The sequence below is a fragment of the Paroedura picta genome, chromosome 13 (assembly GCF_049243985.1).
Source record: "Paroedura picta isolate Pp20150507F chromosome 13, Ppicta_v3.0, whole genome shotgun sequence".
Taxonomy (NCBI): Eukaryota; Metazoa; Chordata; class Lepidosauria; order Squamata; family Gekkonidae; genus Paroedura; species Paroedura picta.
This window is the reverse complement of record NC_135381.1, coordinates 8,663,707-8,685,968: the sequence shown is the minus strand read 5'-3', so window position 1 is coordinate 8,685,968 and position 22,262 is coordinate 8,663,707. Positions and strand designations below refer to the sequence as shown.

Sequence of the window (22,262 nt, the reverse complement as noted above, 5' to 3'; positions counted from 1 at the left end):
TTGCATCAAGATTCTTTTATGCTGGCAGGAAGGAGCCATAAAAGGAGTAAACTTGGTAACTTGCCTCCACAGCTTTAAATTGGGATTCTCCAGTGTTGTCCTAGCACTAGAAAAGGAGCAAGCCAAGGACCTCTTCCTTTCCCTCGTGATTCCATTTATGAAGGGCACACCTGATGACCTTGCATCCTCTCGGAAGCCTTTCTAGTAAAAGCCAATCTCCTTTTCTGGCCAAATGCGATGGCTCTTTCTGAGAACTGCTTTGATCAGCCTAGAGAAATGGTTTGCCGTTCACGGAAGGCATTTGATGGCACATACTTTACATTTAAAGTCTTGCATAGCTGGGTAGCGGCATCAGTTTGACCACCGTCACAGCATCCTGGCCCCCACTGGATTAAAATCCTGTTTGTTCACCTTTTCTTTCCAATGTTTTCTAATCCAACTCCTGTTCCCTTGTACGTCTTCTCTTTGAGTCTGGTGGGAGTCTTGATTTGTTTATGTACAGCACCGATTAAGAAGAACAAGAAGAAGAACAACAAGAAGAAGAAAAGCTGGTTTTATGTACCCAAAGCAGTCTCAAAGTGGCTTACAGTCGCCTTCCCTTCCTCTCCCTACAACAGACATCTTATGTGCTAGGAGGGGCTGGGAGAGCTGGGAGAGCTCTGAGAGAACTGTGACTGGCCCAAGGTCACCGGACAGGCTGCACAGGGAGGAATAGGGAATCAAACCCAGTTCTCCAGATTAGAGACTGCCACTCTTAACCCCTACACCCTACTGGCTAACGCTGAAAAACAAATTTGTTTTGATGTCGGGCGCTTTGCGAGGTATTACTTTTCGTTGAAAAAGTGGTATACAAATCCAACGTTTAATAATGTGTTCTAAAAGTAGATAGTATGTTTTTTTTTAATCCTACCTGTCTTCTAAGAGCCCTAACCTAGGTGGGCCAGGCTAACACGATCCTTTCAGATCTAGAAGCTAAGTGGGGTCAGCCTTGATTCGTGTTTGCATGTGGGACCGCCAAGTAAGTTAAGGGTTGCTACGCAGAGGTAGGCAATGACTAGAGGGCACTGCCCATCACCATCCTCCAAGAAGCCCAGGGCAGCAGACACCGTTTCTCTCTACTTTATGTTCACAACAATCCTGCAGGGTAGGTTTGACCGAACGTAACTGGCCTAGCCACCCAGTGACTTTTTCAGTGAGTGGGGCTTTGAACATAGAGCTCCCCGGTCCTAGTCCAACTCTCTAACCCAGGGATTCCCAACCCAGGCATATGTGGGAGCTCTGCGGGGGGTCTGCAGCATTTCCCCTCCTATCTTAATAGACTCAGCCATAAGCTAGAGAACCGGCTGCTTTGCTCCCCCTCTCGTGGTTTCTGTGCCCGGGGGGAGGGGGACAAAGCCTGGCCACCCATTCCCACCTTAAACCACGTCCTGTCTCCCTTCCTCCCAGTCCTCCTCAAGACTGACTGTTAATGCAGGTGATCCTATGACCTCTGCTGACATGTAACTTATGGGGGTGTGGCAGGGAGGCAGGGCCAGCTGACATCACTTCCAGGGGTCCTCAGAGCCTGAAAAATCATTCCAAGTCCTTCTCCGTGGTCAAAAGTTTGGAACAGCTCTAATCCTAACGCCCCATTGATGTGTTAGATTGTATGATGGTTGCACTCCTTCCCTAATTGTGTTGTTGTCGTCGCTGCAGAAATGCACGCACAAAATAAACAAACCTAGAATCATAGAATCATAGAATAATAGAGCTGGAAGGGACCTCCAGGGTCATCTAGTCCAACCCTCTGCACTATGCAGGACACTCCCAACCCTATCGCTCACCCACTGTCACCTGCCACCTTGAACCTTCACAGAATCAGCCTCTCTATCAGATGGCTTATCCAGCCTCTGTTTAAAAATCTTCAATTTCCAAATATGAAGAACCCACCACCTCCCGAGGAAGCCTCCCAAAGTATTGTGGCTCCACTTCTTGCTTTTTCACCTGGGTGCCTGTGAAGACTATTTCATCCAAGCCTCCACTCTCTGGAACGGACATGGCTGTTTCCTGACCATGTTTGCCTAAGAGCCCTACAACAGAACCTGTCACCGTCCCCTGCACCGGAAGAGCGGCCGGGAGAGGGGGGGGGGAGGACACCCTTTGCTTATTTCGTGATCAGAAAGACCCTCTTATTTGTCGAGCTTTGAAAGCTCTGCGCACTTTGAGCCTGGAGCGAGATAGGCAGAGTCAACAGAGGTGTTTGCGGGCCTCGGCAAGATGGCTGCCCCATGCGGGGACAGTTGCTCAAGAGTAAACAGTCGGGGAGTGGATGGTGAGGGGCCGCCGACCCCCCGTCACCCCCCGTCGGCCGCTTTGCATTTGAAGCCGGCGAGAGCCGCGGAGGCGATGACAACTGACCCTTTCGGATGAATAAAATACCTGGATAAAATGTGCTGAGAGATGACGACAGGTGAGCTGTTAATAATAAAAGCCGGAGCTCCCGCTTGTCTGGGGGGAACACGACAGACGGTGAATAGCGGCTCGATTATCTCTCTCTCCCCTCCGAGCTGGAACCATTGCTCGATTTTTCTCCCATAGGATGTGGTGACGGCCGAAGCCGGAACCTTCATCTCCCTCTCCTGCTCAGAGCAAAAATTTGAATCATGGTTTCAAAACTTCACTGAGGGCAGGAGGTGGTTGGATGGCGGCCTTGCAGCCGAGGGGGTGCGGAGGATGGCGAGACCTGCCTGCCGTTTTGAGACAGGAAAACCTGCTGTGTAAAGCAAGGGTAGTCAACCTGTGGTCCTCCAGATGTTCATGGACTACAATTCCCATGAGCCCCTGCCAGCGTTTGCTGGCAGGGGCTCATGGGAATTGTAGTCCATGAACATCTGGAGGACCACAGGTTGACTACCCCTGGTGTAAAGCATCACTTCTCAACTCTTTTTTGCCGTTGAGAAACCCCTGAAAGATTCTTCAGGCTTCGAGGAACCCCAGAAGTGGCACAATCATGCAGAAATTGGTTGGGTGGAATACCTGTGGACATGCCCCTCCCCTTCCCACCCATCCCCAGGCCCATCCGGTGCTTTGAAAACGCAGAGAGTTCCTAGAAATACTGCAAAGATATTCCTACAAGTTGTAGGAATGCCAAATCCAGGCGAATGATTCTTTAATCAGCCTCAACAAAAACTTCTCTGTGCCTCTACGCCTATTCACATCCTAACGAATTTCTAAGTAGTTTAATTGCAGAGCGACAACTCCTAAAACTATAGAAGACTGCAAGGAAGGTAGCTGTTGCGGATTTTGTTCTTTTGTATAACTGTTATACAAATAGTCCCCTCCCCATTGCAATGACAAAGTGTTTTTGACTCACAAGGAAATGCACTCTTGATGCAGAGTTTGGCAAAAGCTGAGGTATGTATGGAGGTATTCTGTTTGAAATGTGGGCATTTTTCATTTTTCATTTTTTGAATTGTATACTTTTATTTCCATTTTCTTTACAGAGTGGTGGCCTCAGATAATGCATATGTTAGAAAGCGGGCTCCAAACCAGATACTTTAGAAACACCAGTTGGAGCTACACCGAAGAGTAAGTTACCACCACGTTGCTGAAAATCAAATATATATAAAATAAATAAATAAATAAGTAAATAAATATATTAAATTAGATTTCCCTTAAAAAAAATACATGCTCATTTTAACATGTCCTAAACAGAACAGAAATCAAGAGCACAACAATCCAATTTCATCACTCTCAGAATGAAAGGAAAACTAAACAAAGTAAAAGTTTTCTAGCTCCTAGCAAACAGGAGTTTTGACTAGAGTGGGGGCTCAGTGGAGATATAGAATCATAGAATCCTAGAGTTGGAAGGAACCTCCTGGGTCATCTAGCCCAACCCCCTGCACTATGCAGGACACTCACCACCCTATCACTCAGCCCCTGTCACCTGCCACCCCCTTGAACCTTCACAGAATCAGCCTCTCCATCAGATGGCTCTCCAGCCTCTGCTTAAAAATCTCCAAAGATGGAGAACTTACCACCTTCCGAGGATGCCAAAGAGCAGGGGTGGGCAAAACTGTGACTCTCCAGATGTCCATGGTCTACAATTACCATAAGCCCCTGTCAATTGGCCATGCTGGCAGGGGCTCATGGTAATTGTAGTCCAAGGACATCTGGAGAGCCACAGTTTTGCCCATCCCTGCCATAAAGTCTGCCCTCCAAAAATACCATTTTGTCCGGGGGGGGGGGGGGCTGATGTTGCTCGTCTGGAGAGAAAACTATAATAGCAGGGGCTCTCCAGGTGTTACCTGGAGGTTGGCAACTTGATGCGGTATAGATCCTGTGGCCTAGAAGCGAAAGAGTGGCACTTTCTCCCCCCCTTCTCGGTTCACAGACACTTGGGTGGTATTATCTGATTTATCCCAATAGTCGGAGAGGCATTTATCATCCCTTATGTACACTTCTTGGGATTTATTGTGTTTGAAAACTAATTGAGTCCCCGAGAAGGAATGACAGATTAACAGGCCAAAATGCCACTCGGCTGTTTATCCAGCGAACAGGAAACCAGTGGATGGAAAAGGCTCAGCTCTGGGCGTCTCTTGGAGGTTTTCTGCCATTCTGGATTTTATAGGGCCGGGAGGGCTTTGGGGTGGCGACGGGGTCTCAAGGCGCAGGAGGGTGGGGGAGAGGTGGGGGTCCCCTGCTGTATTTCTAGGCCCCTCCCTGCCTTGAAAGCCAGCTTGGTGTAGTGGTTAGGAGTGCGGACTTCTAATCTGGCATTTAGGGTTTGATTCCCCGCTCCGCCACATGCAGCCAGCTGGGTGACCTTGAGTTTGCCATGGCACTGATAAAACTGTTCTGACCGGGCAGTGATATCAGGGCTCTCTCAGCCTCACCTCCCTCACAGGGTGTCTGTTGTGGGGAGAGGAATGGGAAGGCAAATGTAAGCCACTTTGAGGCTCCTTCGGGTAGAGAAAAGAGGCATCTAAGAACCAACTCTTCTTCTTCTTCAGTAATCTCAGGGCTCTCTCTGCCCCACCTACTTTCAGTAATCAGGCTCATGTCCTTGTTTTTCCGTGTTCAATAAACAACTAAATAACTAACTACGTAACTACAGAACTGCGTCTCCTGGCTCAGCCTCTGCACACCTTCTGGAGGGGGGGGGGCTGTGGGAGGCCCAGAAACGACCCCCTACTGGCCCTTGGGGGCCCAGGAAAGCCAGGAAAAGCCTCTGTCATGGGAAGGTTTACTCATAAGTAAGTCATATGAGATTTGCAATTTGCAAACTTTTTAAAAAAATCTTTGGACCACCATTCTTGGCTTGGCCAGCTCGTGGTGGCTTACATCAGGGATAGTCAACCTGTGGCCCTCCAGATGTCCATGGACTACAATTCCCATGAGCCCCTGCCAGCAAACGCTGGCAGGGGCTCATGGGAATTGTAGTCCATGGACATCTGGAGGACCACAGGTTGACTATCCCTGGCTTACATAAAATATAACATACATATAAAAACCTAGGGGCCAAGATATCCTCCTCTTTCTGACTTTGCAACGCTGCTTCTCCCGTCCCGGTGTCCCGAGTCCCCCTGTGTAACTTTCCGGCCACCCCTGCTCTCAAGGCGAGGGGGACAAAGGCCCAGGGTGGCTCTGTGGGAGGCCCCGCTGGTTGAATCTCTTTGGCTGGGGTGTTCAAGGGCTCCTCCGTCATCGCCCGCCGTCCTGGGAGTGAAGCCCTTGGCCCATTTGTCTCGCCAGGTGGCACGGAGGAATTTTTTTTTTTACCAAGCGTGAGCTCCTTCTCCTCTTTCAGTTCCAACCCTGCGAAGGCCGGATAGTTTTCCCCCCTCCGTCCTTTGCTCGAGGAGGGTCTCCGGGCCAGAAATTCTAGAACCCCCCAATTATGTTTGAACACTTGAGATCAATCAGGAGAGGAGGCTAGGCTGCACCAAACAGGCCCTTCCGTACCAGCAGAGGAGGCTTCTGCTTCAAAGGGGCCGCCCTGTTCCTTGCCTTTGTGTTTACTATAAACAGCGCTTCCGATGGTCTGTGCGGGTGGTAACAGGGAAGCCTTGCATGGGAAAGAGAGGCTACGCCATGCAGGTGAGCGACCGGGCAGCATGCTTGGTGTGGGAACATTATGGAGCTCTCCTGATTCTGTTCCCAAGGGAGAAGATTGCTCAGTTTTTTCCTTCCTCTGTGGCACAGGATTGCCCTAAGTTGAGGTGACACCCCGTTGTCCTTCGTGGTCAGGGTAGTTTATAGGGGAATTTAGAGAGAAGAAGAAGCTGGGCTTTTTGTACCCCGCTTTTCGCTCGCCAAAGGAGTCTCAAAGCGGCTTGCAATCGCCTTCCCTTCCTCTCCCCACTACAAGCACCTTGTGCGGTGAGAGAGCTCTGAGAGAATTGTGACCGGCTCAAGCAGTTCTTGGGTATCCCAAAGCAGCTCGCAATCACCTTCCTTTCCAATCTTCCTTTCCAATCCCCCTGCGAGGGATGTGGGCCAATCACAGTCCTGATAGTACTGTTCTAACCGAGCAGTCCTGTCAGAGCTCTCTCAGTCCCACCTCCCTCACAGGGTTTCTGTTGTGGGGAGAGGAAGGGATGGCGATTGTATGTTGCTTTGAGACTCCTTTTGGTAGTGAAAAGTAGGGTATAAAAACCAACTCTCCTCCTCTTCTTCCTCCTCCTTCTCATCTGGAAACCATTCCAGAGCTGTCAAGACACCCCAGGGTTACACAAAACCCTGGTTGAGAGAGCCTACCTTATTCAGGTGTTTTGATCAAACGGAGTTCCGAAAACGGAAAGCTCCTTTGTTTCTTCCATCGCTCTCGGCCTGTGTGAGGGGCGGAGGGGGGAGTCCCCCAGCCGGACAACGCACAGGGTTTGCGCCTGTCACCAGCAAATGGCAGTCTGTTTGTTTGCTGTCTGAGGAGAACCCCCACCCCTCTCCTTGCGCTGGGAGTCTGTGTTTTGTGAGGCCGACAGGTGTCCGCTCTCTTCCTGCTAATGAATTACGACTTTGAGCAGTGGAAATGAGGTGGAGCTAGACTGAAATCACTGCCAAAAGCCCCGCTTATGAGCCCTGGATTAAAAAAAAAAACCCACTTTATGAGTAAAGTCATCAGGCGCATCCAGCCCAGATGACACAACTCCAAGTGTGTGTGATTTGGCAGAGGGTCAATTAACAATTCTTAGGGACCAATGAACCTTAGGGTGTCCGCTAATGGAAACAGCTTGCGTTTTATATGATGGCTGTGTTCCAGACAGGTGTGCACGCCTGGATTTAAAAAAAAAGAGAAAAGAAACCTGAATGCGCACCCACATTTTCCAAGTAGCGTTCCATTGGCAGCTGCCCCCCAATTTGGGGTTTAAACGCTTCCAGGCTTGAAGAGTCATTTGGGGATTCGGAGCTTTTCCAAAAGAAAAAAACTTGGGGGGGGGGAATATTGAATTAATGCTGGTGGGAAGTTACTTTAAAACTGCTGGGCTGGATCTCTCAGCTACCTGGTCACAAAATTATATGGAGATATTGTGAGAGATTTTTACTGATGAACACACGCTCTCCTCTGCGTTTGTACCAGGGGTTGTCAAACTGCGGCCCTCCAGATGTCCATGGATTGCAATTCCCATGAGCCCCTGCCAGCAGTCACTGGCAGGGGCTCATGGGAATTGTAGTCCATGGACATCTGGAGGGCCGCAGTTTGACTACCCCTGGTTTCTAAATCTTGTTATGACTGTGCATTCGTTCACATTGAGGACAGCTTCCACACCGAGGATTTCTCACGTTTTAGACCCCCACCCCACCGGTTTGGTGTAGTTTTCTTCTTCTTCCTGTTTCCAATATTTCCCGGTACCCCTTGGCAAGAGCAGTTGACGTCCACAGGGGTAACGGTGTCCTTGCAGAATGACATTGTGAAGAGGTAGTCAATTACTTGGTGCTCATTTGAGTCCAGCGACCCCTTTGCAGTGTGATATTTGACTCATGTCCTGCACATAGGCGAAACACACGTGAAACCTGCGTGGAGACACATGAGGCCTGCTGGGTGGCCTTGAGCAAGTCACAGTTCTCTCAGAACTCTCTCTGTCCCACCTGCCTCCCAAGGTGCCTGTTGTAGGGGAAGGAAGGGAAGGCGATTCTATGTCACCTTGATGCCTGCTGGGTGACCTTGGGGCAATCACAGTTCTCTCAGAGCTCACTCAGCCCCAGCTGCATCACAAGGTGTCTGTTGCAGGGAGAGGAAGGGAAGGCAATTGTAAGCCTCCCAGAGACACACAAGGCTGCTTTGAGACTCCTTCCAGTAGAGAAAAGTGGGATATAAGTACCAACTCTTCTACATGATGCCTGCTGGGCATCCTTGTGCCAGTTTTTGTTTTCTCTCAGCCGCACTGCCTCACAAAATGCTTGTTGTGGGGGGAGGAAGGGAAGGTGGTTGTCAGCCACTTTGAGACACACAAGGCTTGCTGTGTGACCTTGGGCCAATCACAGTTCTCTCAGAGCTCTCTCAGGCTCCCCCCAACTCACAAGGCATGGGAAAGGAAGGCGGTTGTCAGCCACTTTGAGACTCCTTCAGGTAGAGGAAAGTGGGCTATAAAAACCTAGTCCTCTAACAGGTTACTTGTCTTTCGCAAACAAGCTCCGGCAATTCAGAACTTCACAAGGAGTGGAGGTAAAATATTTTTTTTATTATTAAATTATCTCCATGCAAAGGGTAAGGACTTCTGCATGGAGCCACGCATGCAATATTTTATTTGTTTGTTTGTTTATTTAGGTTTTTGTACCACCCCTTCCATTGGGCTCTAGGCGGTGATGCCTCCCCCCCACCCCACCCCCCCAAAAAAAGCCCATTCATGGTGGCTTTATCCTAGACCAGCATTCTTAAAAAAATACTCCCAGGTCTCCGTCCTTGGTGGTGAAACAAAGGTAGAAAAACAAATGGTTTTGAATGGGGAGGGGGAGGGGGAGGAGACGGGCCTTGTGGGCGAGAGACTTCAGCCCTTCCCGGTGTGCAAAAAGCCGGCTCTGCAAACATGCTTCTGAGGGCAGCGGCGCAAAGTAATTCATGTAACGCCTGTCGCTGCAGTCCTGGAGAGCAGGAATGTGCTGCGATTCATGGTCATTCAACCAAGCTGAAAGATGGGGCGTCTTCCAAGTTTCGTCTCCCTTTAGTGAAAATCCTTCACACTGGCAACATTTATTTGAAATAACGTCATGGGTTTTTTGTTTTCATTGGGTTGTTATCATTTCTCGTCCCCATCCCCACCTCTTCTTCTTCTTCTTCTTCTTCTTCTTCTTCTTCTTCTTCTTCTTCTTCTTCTTCTTCTTCTTCTTCTTCTTCTTCTCCTTCTTCTTCTTCTCCTTCTTCTCCTTCTCCTTCTTCTTCTTCTTCTTCTTCTTCTTTTTCTTCTTCTTCTTCTTCTTCTTCTTCTGCCCGCTTGATTTGGCATAGAGGAGAAGAAATAAATGGAGGGTTGCTGGTTGGTTGAAAAAGAGACACAGACGTTCTTATTTTATCACATCCTGGAGGGAGAAGAGGTTTGCAAAATGGAGGAGACGTGCCAATGGATGGGGACCGGCCTTGTCCATTGTGGGGAGAGGAAGGGAAGGTGATGGTAAACCGCTTTGGGACCCCTTCAGGTAGTGAAAAGTGGGGTACCAAAACAGTTCTTCCTCTTCCACAGTGCTCAGTTCCCTGAGAGAAATTGGATGCTTTGGAGGGTGAACTCTGTAGCATTGTATCCCACAGAAGAAGAAGAAGAAGAAGAAGAAGAAGAAGAAGAAGAAGAAGAAGAAGAAGAAGAAGAAGAAGAAGAAGAAGAAGAAGAAGAAGAAGAAGAAGAAGAAGAAGAGTTGGTTCTTGTATGCCACTTTTTTCCTACCAGAAATCTCAAAGCAGCTTACATTTGCCTTCCTTTTTCTCTCCCCACAACACACACCCAGTGAGGGAGGTGAGGCTGAGAGAGCCCTGATATTACTGAAGAAGAAGAAGAGTTGGTTCTTATATGCTGCTTTTCTCTGCCCGAAGGAGTCTCGAAATGGCTTACAGTCACCTTCCCTTTCCTCTCCCCACAACAGACACCCTATGAGGAGAGTTGAGGCTGAGAGAGCCCTGATATTCCTGCTTGGTCAGAACAGCTTTATCAGGGCTGCGGCAAGCCCAAGGTCACCCAGCTGGCTACATGTGGATGAGGAGCGGGGAATCAAACCCGGCTCGCCAGATTAGAAGTCCGCACTCCTAACCACTAAACCAAGCTGCTTGGACAAATGGGAGTGACTGGATATTGATGGATACTTTTTAAAAATGTAAAGCTATTTTCATAAGGTTTTTTTTTTTTTTACAAGATCTTGGATTTCAAGGGAGTCAACTATCAGTCAACCGGGGCTGGAGCAGAGAAGAAATCAATGCCCCTTTCTAGGAAAAAAAAAAAAAGACACAGTTGAAACAAGAGAATTTGCTCCAATATGTTTACCAGCTTGTATGGGGGTCTTGTCCAGCTGGCTAGAGGAGGAGAGATCACAGTGACGGGTGCTATTCATTTTGAGGTCTTTATTCACATGGGATTAGACGGCTGTCTGGCGGCTGGCTGAAAAATCATTACATTTAATGTTCCCTCCCACTGGGGTTTTGTTCTCTTTATGACAACGAGCACTTGGACTAGCTGACTCTTCCCCAGACCCCCTTTTCTCTGGTTCCTCTGCCCAGACCCCCTTTAAAAATAAATTGAATCCTCTCTACTCATTCAAACAGCCCTCACTTCCTTTTCTTTTGGTAAAAAAAAAAAATCACACGCGATGTGAGATTTTGATATTTGCAAAAAACAAACAAACAAACAAACAAACAAATCCATCTGTTTTGTACCTGAAGATAAAATGAACTTGAGAATCCTGATAATATGGATGTTGGACAAGGAATATGTGAACATGTTTATTTGTTTTATTTATATATTGGATTTTTAGACCACCCTCCCAGCGAGCCGGCTCAGGGCGGTATACAAAATGATATAAAATACAGAAATTAAAACAGATAAAAGGGGATCATGGGAATTGTAGTCCATGGACATGTACAGAGTCACAGTTTGGCCACCCCTTGGGCTTGCCACGGCACTGATAAAACTGTTCTGACCGAGCAGGAATATCAGGGCTTTCTCAGCCTCACCCACCTCACAGGGTGTTTGTTGTGGGGAGAGGAAAGGGAAGGCTACTGTAAGCCGCTTTGAGACTCCTTCGGGTTGAGAAAAGCGGCATATAAGAACCAACTCTTCTTCTTCTTCTTCTTCTTCTTCTTCTTCTTCTTCTTCTTCTTCTTCTTCATCTAAGAACGGGAAATGTGTTGGACATGCATGCGTATTTTTATTGTGTACAGCAAAAGTGGGCAGAGAGCCGAATCCAGTTACAAAACTGAGATTGCACATCCTACCGATTCAAATGAAACTAGGGCGTACCTGGAGACTTTGGGGGGTGGAGCCAGAAGTGGGTGGGATCTCAGTGTTGTATAATGCTATGGAACTCATCCTGCGATGCAGCTATTTCCTCCAGAGGAACTGATGGTTGTCAACTGGAAATAAATTATATTTCTCGTAGATCCCTAGAACCCTAGATATTCTTACTCATGCTAGGCAATATTTCAGAAATGTGCAGGGTTTTGAAAAAGGGTTTGATGAGTTCGGTGTCCCCACACCCCACCCCACCCTGCTGGCGGCCTATTTGTATTCCTTCCTTATCTCTCCCTCCCTCCCCTTCCCCTTCCAAAGCGGTCCAGTGAGAAGTATCCCAGGAGCCCTTGGTCTATGGTTTAGGGGCATAGCTGTCATTCCATTAGGCTTGGCTGGGCCTGCGTTAAACCGTGTCATACAAATTGAGGGGATCCGGCCTATTGACAGACAGATATTTAGCATGTAATTGTGCTCAGAGTGCAGCAGGGAAAAAAGGGGGGGAAGGGAGTGTGTGTGTGTGTGGGGGGGGGGAGAAACCTCTGGGAGGCAAAAAAAGGAACGGGAGGATTTTGAATGCCTGAGGTCTCCTTGGCCTGAGGTTGGTGCTGCCTGTCCCCACCCTCTGCTCATTTGAGCTCCAGAACAGGTGTTATGGAAAGGCCCCAATACATCATCTCTCAGCTACTAGGCCCTCAACTCCCCCCCACTGCCCCCCCCGTCCCACCCCCAAGCCATGGCTACTGAAGAAATACTACGTGATGCGATATCTGTTACAGAGAAAGCAAAAGCTTTCTTTCTGTCTTTCTCTTTCGCTCTCACATGCAGGCCGATCACATTTGAGAGACATTTCTCAAAGCAATGGGCTTTTCCGTGGGCCAAGTTCCACCCCCCATGGACCAATGGGCTTTCCCGTGGATTTGTTGTGAGCCGCCATGAGCCACCTGTGCTGGGTACAGCAGCATATAAATGTAACAAGCAAACAAACAAATAAATAAATAAACTTCAAGATGGATCCCCGCTTCCTGGAGCTCTTTTCATTTCCATGGCATGATTGGGAAGCCTATTTTCATTCATTTCTTTTGCAATTCCCCACCCCAACCACCCCCGTCCTTAAAATTTAATGGCATTTATTTCTTTAGATCGGCCTTTTTCACGCTTTTGACTGTGGAGAAGCCCCTGAAATAAATTTCCAGGCTCAGAGGGCCACTGGAAATGATGTCAGCTGGCCACTCCTCCCTGCCACGCCCCCTGGAAGTGACATGTCACCGGACGTGATGTCACCACTTGCACCATTCGCCTTTCTTTCACTCCCTCCCCATACCTTTACTACTACTAGGGCAGCTCTGCTTCATGTTGGCTTGAAACAATGGCAAGAGCTGAGAAGGCAGCCCAGACCACCTGGACCACAACCCACCCGACTCCCTCCCCCTTTGATTTTTACATCCACACTCCAAGCAGAGGCAGCCAGTTCCCTAGCTTGTGGCCAAATCCATTAAGGAAGGCGCAAAAGGCTACGAAAGCCCCTCTGGAGCTCCCACGGACTCCGGGTTGGGGGATCCCTGATTCAAATAGTTATACCTTGATTTTCTGATCCAAGGAGACCCAAAGCAATTTACACCACTTCTCTTTTATTCTCCCAACCACCACCCTGTGGAGTAGGTTAGGCCAAGACTGACTCAAGGCCACCTAGTGAGTTTCCATGGCAGGGGGCCAAGGAGAGTTGCCAGGCTCCAGGTGAGGCCTGGAGATCTGCTGGCGTTACACCTGGTCCCCAGGAGACAAAGATCAGTTCCTTTATCTTAGTGATGCTCTCTGGAGCAGGGATTCCAAACCAGGGGCCTGTGGAACCCCAGCGGGTATGTGGCTTTCCTATCCAGCCTTGATGGACTCTACCACAAGCTAGGGAGCCAACCATAGCTCTGCATGGCTACTCCTGCCTTAAACTGACCATATCACTCGGTAAATGTTTTAACAAATTAAAAAAATATATAAGAAGTTAAATAACTCCCACCCGTTCAAGAAACCCTGGATTTAAAAAAACCTGCCTTAGAAGAATTGCAGTATATTTCTTTTTTTAAGTCCTGGTTAAATAGAAGTGCACATTTATTATCCTTTTCTGGTTGTAGACTTTGTGAAATGTGGATTAGAGATGGACTTCTCCTGTTTCTCTGAGGTCATCTTGTTACATTACATACCTAGGTTTCCAGAAGAATTTTGAAAAATGATCTTTTCTAAAACGGCAGCTGGAATTACCTTCACGAGATATCAGAAGTCAGATAATATTCTGCCAACAGAAGCTTGGATCATGCACTTTAAAGAAACCTTTTTTTGGTTTGACATTCTTAAGAAGAGGGGAGGATGTCTCGCAACTGAACGTAGTCTTGCGACCTCTATTTTCCAAGAATTGCTCGACTGCTGTAATTAAGGAGACCACATTGCTCATTTTAGGGTGGTAAATCCCCTTTTTGTGATTCCCGAAGTCACGCGTTAAAATGGAGGAAATCATGAGCCGGCTGCTGGATGTAGGCAACGGCATGTGGAGGGGCCGGAATATGCCACCTACATTTAGAGGCCCTACGGCTACATTTCTCGCGCCCTTAAAGATTGCAGCAGCAGGACTTTCTCTCAGCTATTTCTGTGCCTTTGCAAGATGTCCATTGATTTACGACACGATCTTAATCCATTTAAATAAAGTTAGAAAAAGATGTGCACGCTTAGTCAACATCGCATCCCCAACTGTCCAAGAACCTTTTCCCCACTATACCCTCCCCGCTAAATAAAATATGTACCGTTGCAAATTCTAGAAGAAGCAGCTTACGAATGGTAGCTTTCACTGCAGTCCTCAATTTGTGTGTGTGTGTGTGGGCGTGTGTGGCTTCCTTTTTTCCTTTCAATACACCATTGCTCAGGTGGGCTCCTAAATCATGAAGACAGTTACATTTCCCCCCTCTCCTTGACCTTTGTGACGGATGGTGTGAATTTATGTTTGGTTTCCCCCTCTCCCTCCCTCTGATTATTGGCAAAGCAGCCAGCCCTAGCTTATTCCTGTTGGAAATTACAAAGGGAGAAGATAGTTCCTTTGCTCATTTGCTACCATGTAGTATTTCTAGAAGACCTGGAAGAAAATTAGCTCTCTCAGCCCCACCTACCTCACCAGGTGTCTGTTGCGGGGAGAGGAAGGGAAGGTGATTGTAAGCCGCTTTGAGAATGCCAGAAGGAGCCTCAAAGCAGGGTATAAAAAATAACTCTTAGAATAGAATCACAGAATCACTGAGTTGGAAGGGACCTCCTAGGTCATCTAGTCCAACCCCCTGCACTATGCAGGACACTCACAACCCTATCCCTCATCCATTCTAACATGCCACCCTCTTGAGCCTTCACAGAATCAGCCTCTCCATCAGATGGCTATCCAGCCTCTGTTTAAAAATTTCCAAAGATGGAGAACCCACCACCTCCCGAGGAAGCCTGTTCCACTGAAAAACTGTTAGGAACTTCTTCCGGATGTTTAGACGGAATTTCTTTTGAATTAATTTCATCTTCCTCTTCTTTTGTTGTCTGTTATTCCTCCAGACATTCATGGGGCATAAGGCCATGGATCCCCCTTTCCAAAGCAGCCATGTTCTCCAGATGAACTGATTTCTGATGCCTGGAGATACGATGTAATTGTAGGAGATCTCCTGCCACCCCCTGGACGTTGGCAAGCTCACTTCAACCCCTCCCCAACATCCATTTCAGCACTTGAAAAGGAACCGGGAGAACAAGACCTCCTCGTCCCAGCACACTGCTCCATTGAGAAGTTTGAAAATTGCTTTAAAACGCTGGCCAGACTAGTAGATGCGGCCACACCTAGTTTGGCCCGAGCACCATGCTTCGATGTTCGATGTTCTTCCTTGCCAAAGATCTCCACGGAGAACGAAAATCAGCAGATCAAAAAGGATTCTCACCTAAGCTTCTCACATGAGGCCATGTCTCCATTCCGGATGCAGGTTTAACCCCTCGATGAGACCTACTCTTGAGTAACTGATGTTCCCCGTGCAAAGGGTTGTGCTTTAGGTGCACGGCAAAGGTCAGTGGGCGCCTCGATTCCGGCAGCTACTATTACAAGGGTCCTGCCTTTAACGTATTTGTTTAACGTCGCTGTAGGATTTAACCTGTCAGTCCCATCTCTGTTTTCTTTGCTTCTCCTCTGCCTTGATCATACAGAGGGATGGAGGATTATATAAACTCATCTGGATGTCAGAAAACTATTCTGCTAAGTACTTAGGCTATTGTTCCAAATCTCTCACATTTCTGGAGTCTAAAACGCAACTTGCTTTCCATTTCCCCCACAGGAATTGGGGGAGAGAGCAGGTAGCTTGTAAGATGGTTCCCAACACAATGTTTTGTGTGCTCAAAAGGTCACCGATCACCCCCTTACGCCCTCGTACCACTTCATCAGGAAAGGAGACACTGAGTATTGCCTAGATTTCTTTTCTGGAATTAGGAAGGTTGTGTAACAATTAATGCTTTAGACCAGGGGTAGTCAAACTGCGGCCCTCCAGATGTCCATGGACTACAATTCCCACGAGCCCCTGCCAGCAAACGCTGGCAGGGGCTCATGGGAATTGTAGTCCATGGACATCTGGAGGGCCGCAGTTTGACTACCCCTGCTTTAGACAAACATCTAAGTGGGGTTCCTTCTCTGGGGACCAGATAAGTTAAGCCTTACTTCTAGTGAATTCGGTCCGAGCCCCATGGGGCTGAGTTTAGAGTCAGGTCTGTGTTTGTGAGCTTTCTCGGCAATTTTTTTGGGGAAATTTCTAAGAATTCTCTCCATGCTCAAAATAGCCTGCTGGGAACTGTAGTTGGGTTGTTCTGCCCTGACCCTATCCTGTAACAATGAAGAAATCCTGAACGTCTCAGTGAGAACGAAAAATCACCCCAAGATAACGTACATGTGTATTCTACTACACAGGTGGTTTTGCATGTGGAGTTATTCATGTGGTTCTGTTAACAGTTCTACTGAGGTCTGTGACTGGGAAGGTAATTGAACAATGCGCTACTCAATCCCCGTCTCAGGATCCGGTCAGTGTAAACCAAAACCGTTCAATAGCATCTACTTGGCTGGAAGATCCGTTGTTCTCAATTGCATGTAAGTTGGGATTCTTGTGGGGTTTCTCGGTTCAATTTTGCCTCTTGTCCCAACCATGCTGAGATCCTAAGAGCTGACTGAACTCCCAGTGGTCATGGCTTCCTTGAACCCACGGATTTAACATGCGGGTTTCCTGATTGTGCATGTAGAGAATCTCTTGCAATGTTCTGAGCCATTAAAAAAAAAAACCATTGGAGGCAAATGACACTTCATTTGGGACGCAGCCAAGCGTGATGAGCTGAACAGATCGGTACACAAAGCAAGACAATTATTTTAAACAACCACCACACCCAGGTGTTTGACTAAGGGGTTGATCTTTTTGTTTTTATAATCTCCCTCTAGCCTTAGGACTGGGATGAGGATAAATTTTTAAAATAATTGTTGAGTTTACTGATGGTATTTATAGGCTGCCTTTCTCATAGGGACTCGGCGGATGATGGGTAGTGAGTCAGGACAGTCAGAGAGCCACCTTAGTGTAAGGTTATAATCTGGCAAGCCAGGTTTGATTCCCTGTGTCTCCACATGCAGCCAGCTGGGTGACTTGGGCTCGTCACAGCAATGAATCCACGCCTAGGGATTCCAGATTCCAGGTGGCAATGGGAGATCCCCCAGAATTGCAGCTCATCTCCAGGGTGCGGAGATCAGTTCCCCTGGAGGAAATGGATGCTTTGGAGAGTGGATTTATGGTATTGTACCCCAGTGAGGTCCCTGTCCTCCCCATGCTTCATCCCCAAATTTCTAGAAGTTTTTCAGAAGTTGGATCTGACAACCCTACCCCCCCCTATCCCACACCCGTGGCCAGCAGGGACCTGGCAACCCAGTCTATGTTCCATCACCTTCACTGTGTACTCTCTTCTCCTGGAGTTCCAGTATTATAGGAGAGGGAAGAACAGTTATCTCTAACCCCATCTTTAGGGTCTCCAGGTTCATCCACATTGCCACCAGGGAGTAGGGAGGCACTTTTCGGGAACTTTCTGGTGTGTTGACATCTCCCAAAAGTGATGTCAACCTATTGGAGACATAGGGGGTGACATTCTAGCTTTTGGGCAAAACTCTATGGTAGAACTTGCTTCAAATCATAGAGTTTTGCCTCCAAACCAGAGTGTCACCCCTGATGACTCCAGCGTGCCAATACCATGACATTCTTCCAGATTTGGTTGAGTTTGAAGGGGAATTTACTGCTCTTAGTCCATGTAAAAATATTATTTACATGAGTCAAGTGACTGAATAAACTAACTAGCCAACTAGCAAAAAGGGTAGTGGTTCTCAATCTGGGGGTCGAACGACCCTTTCACAGGTTTCACAGCAGGGCAAGCAGCTTGGCCCAGGGGGGGTGGTGCCATCCACACAACACCCTTGCAGGGTAGATTGAGATTGAGCATTCGTCTGTCTGGAGCAGTGGAAAAGAGCAAGATCAGCATGGTGGGACAAGTGGTAGAACTGAACTGAGAAACCCCGGGAAAAAACCAGTTTACATGCAATCATGAACAATGGATCTTCACGCCATTGGTCAGTTTCGGTTTAATTTCTGTGAAAGAACCCTTGCCTAATTTTATGGTTGGGGGTCACCACAACAGGAGGAACTGTATTAAAGGGTCACGGCATTAGGAAGGTTGAGAACCACTGAACTAAGGGGAATTGGGGTGGCAAAGTGTATCTGGAAAGGGGGGGGGGCCCAATGTCCGAACCAGCATACCTCGCACCCCTACCCAGCATGCATCATTTCATAACACTCCTCCCTCACTGCTTTCAACAGTGCGATGTTGGCGAATGTGGCAGCTTGGAGCTACTTCTCTACAAGCGATGTTCTCCACTTTCTAACTCCTTTCCCTCTGCTAGATTTCCCCGTGGAATGTAGACCGGAGGGAATTGCAAACACAGGCCAAGAGTCAACAACACAGAGGGCATCCAAAGGTGTCTTTGAACGGATCCTTCTAGATGACGCCAACTAGGTAGATCAAAACCCAACACCCAACTGCCCTGAACTCTTTGGGGAAGTTCAGAGCAGAGTGCTTCAACTCCAGCCAACTTGTCTTGTAAAGCCTAGGCGCATTATTAAGGCCCTGCTCCGATACCTTCGGCGCTTGGGTGGGTTTGAGGAGGCGGAGCCCTTTCTGAACGAGACGATTGTGATTAATTATTCTCCTTGCCCAACGAGGGATTTGTTGTTAAAACAGCAGAGCGCTTAAGGCCTTGTAGCGCTGCACGTTCAAAGTGCTGTACAAACAGCGAGTAAATTACCAACACGATCAGATTAAGTAGCCTGTGATTTTGCACTTCTCAAAAGAGGGTGGGGAAGGTTTGGAATTTTAACTCCGGGTACTATGACTTAATTGGATTCCAGGGTTGATCGTGCGGGTTGTCAGGAATGTGGAGGGCATGTTTATGAAAATAAAATAAAGTGCATCGATTCTTTTGTGCACTTTCTCTCACCCCCTCTGTTGTGGAGCACCTTTGCTGTCGGTTGATTCAAGGTTGATTGACTCTAGATCTACCCAGCATGCAGCAGGACATTTTTGGAGTTATCGTAGACTTGCCAGAATTCCACAGATGAAGACATCAGTCCTTGAAATATCTGGGTGCCAACGCCAAGGATCACTTTGTAAGTTCCATCTCCTCCTTAGGATCATAGAATCATAGAGCTGGAAGGGGCCTCCAGGGTCATCTAGTCTGACCCCCTGCACAATGCGGGAACTCACAACTACCTGCCTGCCCACAGCGAACCCAATTTCATGCCCAATTGATACCCCCACCACCACCAAATGTCTTCAGAATCCAGCCCGGCCTGGAGGAAATTTGCCTACTATCCCAGTGGCGATCAGAAATTCCCTGGATATGCAAGACAGGGCCACAAGAGATAAACACTGACACATCCCTTCCTCATCCCTTCATTGCACACGGTTCATTTAGAGCTGTGATCCCCATGTATGAATCTGAGCATTCAACAATTAAGTAGGATACATCTGCCCACCAATCTCCTATTTCAACATGTTTATTTCCTTCCCTGTGTTCTCCGCTGCCCTCTGGAATTAACCTCAAACAAAGGGGATCACATGAACGAAGCTTGCTATTACAATTTGGTCCTTTCATCTCTCCAACAACTTTAATATGCTGTATGCTAATTTGCTGCCCACCCTCTGCCTATTGTTGTTGTTGTTGTTGTTGTTATCTGGGAACTTCCATTCCATTGTCTCTGAAGAAGTTTGCATGAACATGAAATCTTATAGCCTGAATGAAACTTTGTTCATCTTAAAGGGGCCCCTGGATTCAAAATTTTTCCAGGAAGGTGTAGAAATTGCCTTTCAAGACAGGTATTTTCTGCAGGGGAACCAATCTCAGTAGTCTGGAGTTGTAATTCTGGGAAATTCTCAGCGTCCACCTGCCGTCCGGCAGAACTAGCTGCTGCACCGATGTAAGTGGATAGAAAACACTAAACTGGGGGAACGCCCCATATGGAATTTGTTAGACCAGGGGGAGTCAACCTGTGGTCCTCCAGCATTTGCTGGCAGGGGCTCATGGGAATTGTAGTCCACGGACATCTGGAGGACCACAGGTTGACTACCCCTGTGTTAGACGACCCTGAACCTCAGTGCTTAAATACAGCTCCTGATTCCTCAGCAGAGGGGTTAAAATCTATCCCTTTTCTATTGGATGACCTTTCTTGGCATTTATCGGCATTTATAGTCCTCGTGTATTAAACAGGCTGTTGAGTTCCTGTCATGTTCCACAACGTTCCTTATTTTTCTAAGTCCTTGAGAGCATTTCCCCTCCCCTTCCCCCCTTTGGGGGATTTGTCTTAAAAACCAAACCCTAAGAAACACCCAACCTTGGCAGGTAAGCAAAGGAATTAATCGCCTGTTAACAAACCTAATTAACCCTCCGGAGAACAAAGAAATCCACAGCTTCTGTTTGCGGTGAGAAGCATCTGCCCCAGAGAGCTTGGAGAGCTAGCTGTGGTTGCTTGATAGGGCAGCTATGCAGCTATAACCGTGTGTGTTTGTTTGTTGGGGTTTGTAAATACTGTGCCGACACCCATGTAAGAAACCTGAACCAGCAGGGGAAGGGCCTTAGAACTGAAGATTACTAGGGTAGAATCCAGTTCCTGTTCTTGTGTCGACATGATAAGCCAGAGAAAGATTCCATTACTTAGGGCCTAATAATATATCGTCCGATAGTCGGTGATAATTGTTTCTGTGTCTGATTTATCGTTACCAGGAATTTCTTTATGGGACGCTTGGAGGCATAATTTTTGTGTTCAACACACGGACGCTGGTGTGTATGCACACACAAGGAGATGAAGCCAAATATTCCCGAGGAGCATGTGGGGAATAGGTGGGCTTTGGGTCGCTTTCCAGGCTGCACCCACCTTTCAGGTTTTCGTGGGTGTTGTGGGGGTTCCGATGATTGTGCTATCGAGATGGTCAGGTCACACTTACACCCCCTCCATTCCCCCCCCCCATCACACTTCCATCTGTTCATATTCACAGCAAGGACTGCTTTTCTGCATTTCTTACGAGTAGGGATGCCACTCCCCAGGTGGGACCTGGAGATCCCCTGGAATAACAGCTCATCTCCAGAACAAAGAGATCAGCTCCCCTGGAGAAAATGGCTGCGTTATACAATAGTGAGGTCCCTCATTTCCCCAAATCCTGCTCACTCCTGGCTCCATCCTCAAAGTTACCAGGAATTTCCCAACTGTGACTGGCCCAAGGTCACCCAGTAGGTCTCACATATCTCAAAATGGCTGACAACCGCCTTCCCTTCCTCTCCCCACAACAGACACCCTGTGAGGCAGGTGAGGCTGAGAGAGCTCTGAGAGAACTGTGATTGGCCCAAGGTCACCCAGTAGGTCTCACGTATCTCCGAATGGCTGACAACCGCCTTCCCTTCCTCTCCCCACAAAAGACACCCTGTGAGGCGGGTGAGGCTGAGAGAGCTCTGAGAGAACTGTGATTGGCCCAAGGTCACCCAGTAGGTCTCACGTATCTCAGAATGGCTGACAACCGCCTTCCCTTCCTCTCCCCACAACAGACACCCTGTGAGGCAGGTGAGGCTGAGAGAGCTCTGAGAGAACTGTGATTGGCCCAAGGTCACCCAGTAGGTCTCACATATCTCAAAATGGCTGACAACCGCCTTCCCTTCCTCTCCCCACAACAGACACCCTGTGAGGCAGGTGAGGCTGAGAGAGCTCTGAGAGAACTGTGATTGGCCCAAGGTCACCCAGTAGGTCTCACGTATCTCAGAATGGCTGACAACCGCCTTCCCTTCCTCTCCCCACAAAAGACACCCTGTGAGGCGGGTGAGGCTGAGAGAGCTCTGAGAGAACTGTGATTGGCCCAAGGTCACCCAGTAGGTCTCACGTATCTCAGAATGGCTGACAACCGCCTTCCCTTCCTCTCCCCACAAAAGACACCCTGTGAGGCGGGTGAGGCTGAGAGAGCTCTGAGAGAACCGAGACTGGCCCAAGGTTACCCAGCAACCTGCATGTGGAGGAGGAGTGGGCAACCCAACCCAGTTCTCCAGATTAGAGGCCGCCACCCTTAACCCCAACACCCGGCTGGAGACAGCCCAGAAGTTGCACAGCTGGCCAGCCTCAACAGATCCTTCCCAGTTCCTCAAGGTTCAGTCCTTCACTTAAAAATGTGTTTCTGATTACATTCTGCCCTCTTTGCAGATAACCATTCAGTCAGTGACAAGTCCGGGGTGGGGTTGGGGAGGGGGGG

At 48.2% G+C, this 22,262-nt stretch overlaps 1 long non-coding RNA gene across 2 annotated transcripts; it reads left to right on the top strand.

The window, feature by feature from the left end:
* Positions 1-2,168: 2,168 nt before the first annotated feature.
* On the top strand, positions 2,169-22,236 carry LOC143822890 (uncharacterized). 2 transcript variants are annotated; one of them, XR_013226291.1, is made up of 6 exons: positions 2,169-2,449; positions 3,483-3,567; positions 14,979-15,474; positions 18,379-18,491; positions 19,029-19,141; positions 20,755-22,236. It is a non-coding gene; the product is annotated as an uncharacterized LOC143822890 (long non-coding RNA). The 2 variants fall into 2 exon arrangements; XR_013226290.1 differs by having other exon boundaries at positions 18,379-19,141.
* Positions 22,237-22,262: the final 26 nt, after the last annotated feature.